Below are 11,015 nucleotides of genomic sequence, written 5' to 3' on the forward strand. Positions count from 1 at the left end.
TCCTCAATCCCAGGATTTTAGGATCCCGAAACTGCCACCAGCCGTCCGACTATTTTGTCCTCGATACCGACAAAGTTTCCCCGCGTGCTTTCTCCCTCCGCGACTACGACTGCAAAATGGTTACGACGGCAAAATATTCAGTAATTTCACGGAAGCCCCAGTCCCTCGGTAAAAGTTTTGCGGATTTATACTTTGTATAGGTTTATACCGAACGCAGCTGTGATGAAGATTTTAACCGAAGTTGTATTATGTATGGCAAGGTTGTATCTCTTGGAAAAGACAAGGATGAGATGACCACTACGACATGAGTGATGTCCTTCACCTTTCGCCTTTTTTCCACCCTTCGCGCGTGCAGTTACGCCCTTTCTCTGCGCCTGTTCTAACAAGCAAATAACTCACTAGCGTAGGAAAAGAGGCACGTGTCAACAACATCTGTACATTATGTACAAATGCACGTTGTACAAACAGCATGTACTCATTCTTTGTTCATTTGCACGTCTAATGAATAATTGGATAAATATTTTACAGTTTTCACGTCATGCATCTTGATGATTCAACCGCGATATCTTACACGGTTTCTAAAAAATCATTGAATCAGAATATCATGGAAACTAAGGTCTCTGTCTGCGAATAATCTCATACTTTGAACAGTGTAGCTGTTTCAACTCAATACAATTGAAAGCAATAATATATGTATTCAACATTGCGAAATATCTTCAAAGAATTTTAAAAAATTCGAATTTTGAAAACGTTTCTCGATTGTAGTTTAATAGCGAGCAGCGATAGAAATGAATATCACGATGAGTTCTAGTTCGTTTTCTGGAGAGCTACAATATTGATTTATAGTAAAGGAATTACCAAGAACTCGCTCGAAATTACTTTTAAGCACAAGAAAAAGTGGAGTAAATTTGATTTGAGTCCGTGTTGTCTCTAGGGAGAGCCTGTAAGAAAACGTCGACATATACAGGATGTATGTCTCACTTACGATAAAGCTCGACTAATTACGAAGCACAGCTTGATCGACTCTAGGCTGGTCTCTCCTAGTCGAAGCTGCTGTTAAATTCGATATTTCGTCACTAAATAAAACGATGATCAGTTTTCCCTTTGCGCACATACACACATACACACACACGCGCGCGCGCCCTCATGGCACTTATCTACTCGACCTGATATCGATAACGAATTAATTTAATACTTTGTTCAACGCGACTGAAAGTCGAGAGTATCTACACTCTAAGCAATTTTACTGAAACTTTTCGACAGATTGCTTTTTCGCCGTATATTACGGTCCTCGAAATTTCGTGACCCCGTTAATATACCAGTTGTCTCGATGACCTCGTCGTCGACTTCGAAATATTCTCTCGAAAATTATTGTTAGACGTCGACCCGATTCGGAAATTCGAATGCCGCGGTTTTCGCTGGTGGATCAATACCGTTACGGAGAGAAGACTCTAGCTACCTCTCTCTCGCGTTGGACATTTTACATTCTTGCTGCGACGACAGCTACGTAGGACGTAGAAATAAAAGGCAACTTTTACGGCATTTTCCGATATTCCTATTTCGAAACAGGTAAAATCAGAGCACCCGTAATGCTACGCGTGTATACAGGTTGAGTTGCGTTGCATCGCCACATCTACTCGTTACGATTGAAAAGGAAGAAAAGAAAAAAGTAGCTACTCGCAAATGACCTATTTATGTAGCAAATTTTCCAAATGACGCGATTTGGAAAGCTTTAATGGTATCTTTTACGATATATCCGTATCGGTCGATCGCAAGGACGAATGGATCCCAGGACTATCGAGTTGGCATAAAAAGGACTCAGGAGAAACGAATTCAAGAGTATGGTACAGGAGATTTGATATGAGGATTTGATATGCGGGCACATTTTATGACAGTACTTGGCCTTCAATTCAAAGAATTTCGCGTATCGATCCGTGTCGCGAATTACCGTCCGCATCGAACAACGATATCTGTACTTGAAGGTAACCACCATCCAGTGATGATTGCTTTCAGCGCCTTCTTGCACAGTATCTAACGATTTTTCCACAGGACGCGATCGATGTAACGAGCGGCTGTTATTAAACTCTGCTTAATCACCTATGTGGGATCGCGTGTTAGAGTGCGTGTACGGACACAGCCATCGTATCATTTATCGCAAACTGGAATTTCAGGGTTGCACGCGTCCGTGAGCAATTGTGCTTCCACGTTTTAACCCCCTGCCATTTCTTCTACTCAAAGTCAACGTGCCACGAAACCATCTTGAGTAAAATTGAAACTGGAGTTATTCGAAATTACTGTCTACGCTTTACATATTGCAATTTGTACTTCATATTTATGTAGCGGTCTCTTAGAACTTTTCCATCTAAAAATTGAGAAATATTAAAAGTATACTGAAAGATGTATGATTAATTTGTTTAACTTTAACGATTATGTTCTCGACGAGAGATTGTCTTTGGTTTACTTTATATAGGACAAGCACTGACGTCACGTATTTAATTTGAGGCTAAACGTAATGAACATCTCGACGCAAAATAGGATTCCCCCTCCCGTGTCTCCGATCCTGAAAAAACTCCATGATTCTTTTCCCGCAGGGGGGATACCGACCCTCCCCAAACACTTTTCTATCCTTAAAAGTGTCACCTATCTATCCATTGATCCACTTTATTTGCATCCTTACAACCTTATTTTCAACCAATCGATATCGGGGAAAAAACTGAAAGAATACGACGTGGTTTTTTTCTTTTTAGTATAATTACGAAAATCTGATTAAAATATTTTTCTTTATTTGGCTTATTAATTATTGTGGATTTATATCTCACGTTTTTGTTAAACAGTACTAAAAGCCGCAGAAGAAAACTTTGTTTGATAAAAAAACTTCCAGATATAACTATATAATTATATTTTACTTTAAAATATTTTTATTTTTATAAAATAGGGTATCGATTTTAATGTATCACGAAATTAAAGCGTGAATAATTTTTAAAATATTCCGAGACAAATATAAATTAATTATACTTTAATTGAAGCCATGAATAAGAATGCACTCATTAACATCCATTTTATCGATTAACTTAATTTCCATAAAAATACTTGTAGAATTTTATTATCGAAATAGTAAGTATTAAATATAGTAATATAGAGAAACATAATTTAATGTCGCATTTTTGTTTATAAATTAAGTGTTCAATTATACGCGGTACAATACAAAATCAATAATTTGATTGGTATGGCAAAGGCAGTTACCGATTGGCAATGCGAAGTAATGATCATTTACTTTTTGTAAGTACGCTGTTTATTCTAGTAGCTGTCATGATTTGCTTATCTGAATTATTGACATTATCACATAGCGACAGAATCACATATTATAAAATATCGGATCTTATTATTTAGTCGTAATAATGAATCGCGCAACGACAACGTTCAGAAAAAAATCCCCTTGAGGCTCTAATCTTGAGAAAAACTTTCTTGACGCAAACACATCAACGTCGTGGATTTACTAGAGCGGAGTCAGACCCGTTGCGCATATCACTCGATTTAACGGGAGAGAGGGTGAATGAACGATATAAACAACGTGAAAAAAACGAAGGAGAAATAGGCAGATGATGTTGTTTATTTCGGATTATGATAACTTGGAAATCAAGTGACTGTCCGGCCTCATTTGACGCCGTCTTGACATTTGTATGAATGAAAATCTGAAGTGGACTCTGTGAACAAAAACGGTAAGTTCTACACAATTCTACCTACCCTCCTTTCATAACCTCTTAATCTCGGAGGAGGCTCTTGGAGAATTTCAGTTAGTCGACGCAAGAGTGTCAATTCAAGACGAAAGAGATTTAAGTCGAATGGGAGAGAATGAGAGAAAGAGAGAGAGAGGGATGTAAAGAAGAAAAGAGATCAATTGTACAAGTAGCCGAAGCTTTTTCAATCTGAAAAAGAAATCAAAGTTTTCGTCAGAGGAATAAAATTTAAAAACGTGCAGTGTGCAGATTAGTGATGCAACTGTTTAGTGGAAGAGACAAATATCAGAGCAAAGATTTTTTAGAACAACAAAAAATTACGATAAATACTGAATAAATAAATACCAACTATATAGGAAAAAACAGGAGAAAGAGAAAGAAAGTTAGAATCGCGCACGGGTTTTGGAGGGCTGCTGGCAAATATTGATCGGCGCGCGGAAGTGAAACCTGGGCCTGGAAACCTTACGGGCTAGAAATCCGTCTGCCCTTTGCGTCGTTAGTTGTAGCGTTTGTTAACGCGAGCGAAATTTGAAACGCGGAAAATACTCGCTGAGCGAGTACCGCAACTGTTGTAATCGTCCATCATAATTATCGTATTATTGACTAGCTGGTAGACGCGCGTATGTGACGTAAAACACGCAATCGCGCGGTGTTATTGTTAACCCAATTACGCGTGTACGCGGCAGATCACGAGCGCATGATTAACCTGTGTACGATACGTGTACATAACACAGTTTCCGAAGGACTACGATTTACGGAAACTTGGACACTATAGAAACGAATAAGTTAATATTCGCCAGACGACGAAGATTGGGTTATCTTCTCTGGAACTTTAAAGCGTACCTGTGGTTTAAGTTAATCTTCTATCACACATCATGCAACGGATGCAGTAACAAAGTATACGCGAAGATATTACGCGCTAACTCGTTGCAAACTCTATTATATTATAAAATATTGCGTAATATTTAATAAATAGGTGTACTTAAAATATATGATATATTATCTCAACGACATTTATGTACATATTAGTCACATAACATTTCATTTTTTACTTTTTGACTCGAACATACGCTACAATATCCTTTATTATTTGAATCTGTTGTTCAAATTGAATTTGTTGTTCAAATGTTTAAGATAATTACATAATCTTATTCTACATTGTTTAACGGTTGACATTCTTTTTAACATAAATTTTTATAAGGATATATTATTTTATTGTCTGTTGTTTTGGAAGCACATTGCAGTTTGCTGTAACAGTTCTGAGGCAGACCTTTAAATCGTTATTTTTCAGCAAAATTCTTAGAAACACGAGGTCTACCAAAAAGTTCGATTTCCCAGTACGATTCGGTTAGTGCGACAAAAGGAAAAACTTGCGACATAGCGGTGGAGTTGTTCAAACTTCGAGCTTCACTGGATCGTGAACGACTCGACGGCGCAGTAGCGATGAAAAATGTATTTCTGAAAAAAGAGAAACTATCTCGATCACGCTCGCAAGGGAATACTTCTTATGGAACTTTGCTTTTCGAATGTCAGAGTCTACGAAAGAAGTTCCACGAACCTCGTAAAGAAAATTATTCCTCATTAGGTGAAATATTAGTTTAATCGCGATATTACTGCGAGCAAGATAACGCAGGAACAATAGAAATTGTGAGCCCTATATTAACTATAAATATGTACCTACAAATAATAATCTAATAACAAAGAATCTCCCATGAACATATAGGGATACAATACGCGCAATTGCTTCTTAAAGTAAATTACATTTGAGACTCAATGCTCGGACGTTATTGCTCACAGCATCGGAAACATATCTCCACCTGCCAAAACCTGGCTTTTTCAATTTACCGACAATACACGCGCAACATCCGTGCAGAATCGAATTCCATTTCAACGTCTGTCGCCGTATTCCTTTGGAAACATTTCGCTTTTCCCTACTTCTCAGCGAGTGTTGCAAAGCAACTTATTTTTCCTACGTAAGGTCAGAAAGATAATCTCTCGAGGTCAACTTGATGATAGAAGAGCAGGAGGCTTCTTCGAATGAGATCAGCAGGAACATAAGAGAGTATTTGGGACATTCGAAACGGCTAAAGTATCGAGGCTTATCGTCGCGAAAAGTAGACATTATCCCGTGTTCAATTACGCAATATTTTTCGCAACGTAATAAACGATATTATTTTATGTCAGCGGATTTATCTTCATTGAGCGAGAGTACGACTGTAAGTGCTTAGCCTCACGTATGAAAGTCGTGCGCAGGGCTTACAAGTGAAATCCAATTCCATTTTGCCGGGGTTCTTACCCCTCCTTTCTTAAGAAATGAACTTTCTCGTAAAAAGAAGCCACGTAAATCCGCTTCTAATAGTCTCGGATGTATTTTATGCGTCCGTGAAGACGGCGATACCGGTTTTATCGGGTCTGTGTGAAACCAGCCTAAAAGTTTAGAGAGAAGCCGACTCTCGAACTCGAAACGAAATCGCATTCGATGGAATCGAAAGCTGGAAACGCCATAAATTATCAACCGTTTTTAAAATAGATTGTTTAATTTTCATTAAGGAGACGGATGTTAATAACAAATAGAGATAACGAAAATAGATACAATTGTAGGAAATTTGATACCCAATAATGAAGACATGTTAGTTGAATTTCGCTTAAATCCCTCATTAAATGTACATACATCCCAAAAAATTTGCTGATATAGACAGATTTCTTGATATTACAATCAAAATGTATTGCTAATTTTGATATTATCTAAAATTTTGGCTGTCACGTATAGAATTTGAAAATTCTTCTATCAGCTAGATTGATTAAATACAATAAATACACATATTACAGTATTTGGTAATTATTTTTCTATCTCAGCTAGATTTCACACACATATAAGTTTTGTTGAAGTTGCAAGATTATTTTTTTGCATCTTGTAAAATGTGTATCTTGTGGATTAATCTCATCATAATCCGAACGTTTTTAAACGCGCAAACGACTATTCCAGGACAATATCAACAATATTCCTCGGATGCCATGAAACAAACGTTAGGCCACGTTGGGCTTTCGGCAATGAAGATCATTAAAATTTATAAACGAGTATAAATATCTTCGAATACACGATGGCACATTTTGTCGCTCAGTCAGATTAATAATTGACCGGACCCAGCTGCTTCTTCGATAGTTTCTATTCGTTTTTATAATGGCGGGTCACTTAAACTTTGAACAAGAACGCAGCACGGTATCGATATACATACATATATCTCGGGTGAGACCGCCACAAGTTGTTTCCAAGACTATAATGCCTTTTCCACGGCGTGGTTTATTGGATATATAAACTGAATTGCGCCGGGTAACCACAATATATTGTACATTACGATGACGCAACTTGTAAATCCGTCGTGCGACAATACGGGCAAACCCCAAAATTTAATAAAAGAGGTATCTTGTAGTTTCTTCATTGCCTAGGGTGTAAAACATTTGTTGCTCATTTATAGAACATTTTAGAAACAATTACTTGTTTTTATTGAGTGTGTAAATTGTAATATTATAACACTATAATAATTATTTTGTGTTAATACTTTATATTTTTGATTATATTTAAATTCGTTGAAAGTTTGTTGTGACGTTATAATAGAATATCGGAGAAGCTTTCTGCAGCTCGTTAAATATTGCATAAGCAAGTGAAAACAAATACGATTTAACATATCATATCTACTGTGTTTCAGCTTATACTCTAAATAGCTTATATTGTGTCGAAACTTCATTAACGTTATTTTGAAAATTTATGTTTTGGTTGAAAATTACACAAACACAAATAAATAACAATGTTTTATAGCAATAATATTGTTTAATCGCAATATTCGCTACACATCGACAAAATAATACAGACTAATTCTTTTATTTTCATAGCTCGACAAGATTACAAAGCGACTTCTGCCATGTAAGAATGGTTTCATAGCAATTAATAATGCTAATACCGAAAAAGAGAGAAACCTGTGTGCTTGATAAATTTTGTCTATATGTGCATGGCATTATCTTGAAGAACTTACTTCTACAGCATCATATAAATTTCGTATTTGTTCTTGTCGTCTGCGGGAACTCATTTTCTCCTCTTCTAAGATAGAATTAATCCAGTCTCTCCCATATTTCATTTCCGGCGCAACTTATTTGTAGTCTTTTTAGAAATGGACGAACATATGTGCGCGTGAAAGAAAGCTCAAGTAAAAGCAATGATACCGTCATAGCTATTAGACGAAATTATTGTTGTATGTATTTCCTTTGATCCTTTACGCGAATTATATATTACGATATCTAGGGATTTTTTATTAAGACTATACACACTCTTCCACACACTCTCCCACACACACACACACACACACACACACACACACACACACACACACACACACACACACACACACACACACACACACACACACACATTACGTGGTATCATAAACATTTTATTAAGGTACTCGCATGCAATATCAATAATTAAATCACGCAAAGAAATGTAATAATACTCTTGTTTTATTGCAACTTTGAAACTTTCAGAATGAAACTATAATAAAGAGAAAAAGAATACAGCTTTCTTTGCAGATTGTACAGGGTTAATTGCTGATACCGTGACCATTTCACTTTAGAACGTTTATGATTCACTGCATGTGTTTTGTTGAAAATAATTCAACAGAAAGGTATACCCAAATACTTTTATGAAACACGTAATGAGAATAAATTTACGTATTCGTCTTCTTTGTATCTTGAAAAAAAAAACTAGAAAACAATTTTTTTCACGGAAAGCTCGAGAAGAAAACTATATCAATGGAAAGGCCTGTTACAAGTTAGTAACAACTGTATTGCAATAAAATTGAAAATTAAAATTTATGATTGTATTAAACTGCATATAGCGAGATATCACGCAAGTGCTAACTCTCTAAAGTTCTACAACAATACAAGTAATTAAACGAATAACTAGTTTTGTTTTCTTATTCCTTGGATGTATTCAAATTCTCTTTCTTTCCCTTTCGACTAGTCTCGCGCGCGCATTTCAGAAGGATGTTTTTTTTTATAAACATGTATGCATATAAGAAAATCTCCGACGATAAAATTCTCACAGGGTTGTCCCATTTTTCTCTATACATGACGTGTTGTAAATTAATCTCAGCCCCTTTTTAACAAGATTACGGTCTCTTATGTTATCCAGAAGCGGTCGAGCGGAGGTTTTTCTCTAACGGGATGTTTCACTCGGTTAAAAGTGCTTTACGTCATTTTTCGTCAGAAATTTTTCGTGTCGCATATAAGTAAGCTTTTCTATAAATTATCCTAAAATACTACTTACGATATCGTTCACCGTGAAAATATAAATAAATCATTACGTTATTTTAGAGAATATAAGAGAATATATAATACATTTCTGCGATTTCTGTATAAAAAGGTGGACAAAAGATTTTTGTGAGATTTATGAGATGAGCCGAATTTGTGGAAAAAACAGATGCCCATAAATTTTCAAATTTTCTATAGACCAAAGAGAATATCCTTTTTATAAAGTGTAATAAATTTTATTTCTCGCTACTGGCTGACATTTTATCTACTTTGTCCGCGAGCCTATCAAAATTCTCTTTAAAGGTGGAAATTTAGAGTGGAAACTGCAAAAGATACAAAAAATACGAATCCAATCGCACAAGAAAATTTATCAATTTGCGATCAATTTTGCAGTGATATTCATCTTTGATAAGAATAATCTACATTGGAATGATTTTGCAAATAAAATCTATTCGGTGGATATCAAATAATAGATATATGACGTGACTTGTTGCATCGAAATACTCGATTTCCGACAGACTTCTCGTCGCCAATCCACCAGACTTCCATTCTTAATTCAATTAACTGCGAAGCGGATTAGGTCGGCTTAAAGTAAAATCTGAAATAGTTGGGAAACATTCTCAGAGATTCGTTTTACTACTATCTCGGTTTTCATTCTATTTCATAGGGAATAGAAAAGATGCAACTTCACCGGCGTTGATATCGAACGGCACTTATCGTGTCAGCAATGATCGTTTTGACGTGAGATATAAAGCTTACTAGAAGAACTATCAAGACTGAACCGCCTACTATATCATGTGAATAGTAATCTTCGTATGAATATAGTACAATAAACATTCCAGTTGATACGTAGTAGGTAGTAAATCGATAATCATTCGGCTTTACTGTGTTTACATGCTATCAGCCATCTGCAATTGATATCGGAAAGATGTAGAGCGACAACACATGAGCGGGAATAAAAATAACTGGCCCATAAAGAAACGTTATACTTTGACGTAAATAACCGTTGCATATTAATAGCTGTTAATTCTGTGATTAATGGTGATGATAATTTTTATTGTCGAAGGTATTATTATTGTCGAAGGTTAAAATGTGATGCGTGCAGAAGGGCGAGTCATAAGGGAACGATATTAAAGCTATATATATATATACAAAATATATACAAAATATATCGAGAGAGAGAGAGAGAGAGAGCGAGAGAGAACTTATTTCCTGCTTGTCGGTACTCGCAAATAAACGCGGCAAGGGGAAATATTTGCAAGCGGGAGAAATCTTCCACAAGTTGAATTCTCACAATGGCGATATAAGCGTTCGCATCTTTTGTGCAACTCGAATGCTCATTTTAACCCGGCCAAGAATCTGTCTGCAGTACACATACATATCCAGCGCAATATCGTGACGATATTCTTTTCTGCGGTCCGCTCGCTTAACCAGAAGGAAACCGATAGGAAGCTAACAGCACGTGAAACGATGTAGCTCGATTCCCGAGTGTAAAATATAAAAAGGGCACGTAATAAACGCACGTGTCGCTTGATATACGATCGTAAATAGCAAGTCACTCACTGGTAGGATCTTTAGACTTTAGAAATAATTTATCTTAACAAAGTTGGATGCAAAATATTGCGAAATATTTTGAATCACGACAGTTACATCTGATTTTATTTTATATATTTGTCGGCATGCTTGAGTTACATTAGTATCTTTTAATTAAAGAAAAGTTAAAACGTTGTGTTATTCTAAAAAGGTATTTCTCGATTTAATATATATTAAATTAACAATTAGTAGAATAAATTTTAATTAATGATATATAATATAATTTATATTTGACAATATCACGTTTTGTAAATTATTAAAAATTTATAATGTAACAATCAAGAATTATATAAGTAGAACTTTATTTGTTTTAACGATCTTCGAGATTACACGATTATTTCGGGTAGCTTAAGGCGACACCTTTTCCTATTATTATTACGG

At 35.8% G+C, this 11,015-nt stretch overlaps 1 protein-coding gene across 8 annotated transcripts in view; it reads left to right on the forward strand.

The window, feature by feature from the left end:
* The window catches only part of LOC105837479, an 83,869-nt gene that overhangs the window by 19,272 nt on the left and 53,582 nt on the right, over nucleotides 1-11,015 (forward strand). The gene's annotated exons all lie outside the window — the stretch shown is intronic.

The sequence above is a fragment of the Monomorium pharaonis genome, chromosome 11 (genome assembly GCF_013373865.1).
Source record: "Monomorium pharaonis isolate MP-MQ-018 chromosome 11, ASM1337386v2, whole genome shotgun sequence".
In the NCBI taxonomy this organism is placed as follows: Eukaryota; Metazoa; Arthropoda; class Insecta; order Hymenoptera; family Formicidae; genus Monomorium; species Monomorium pharaonis.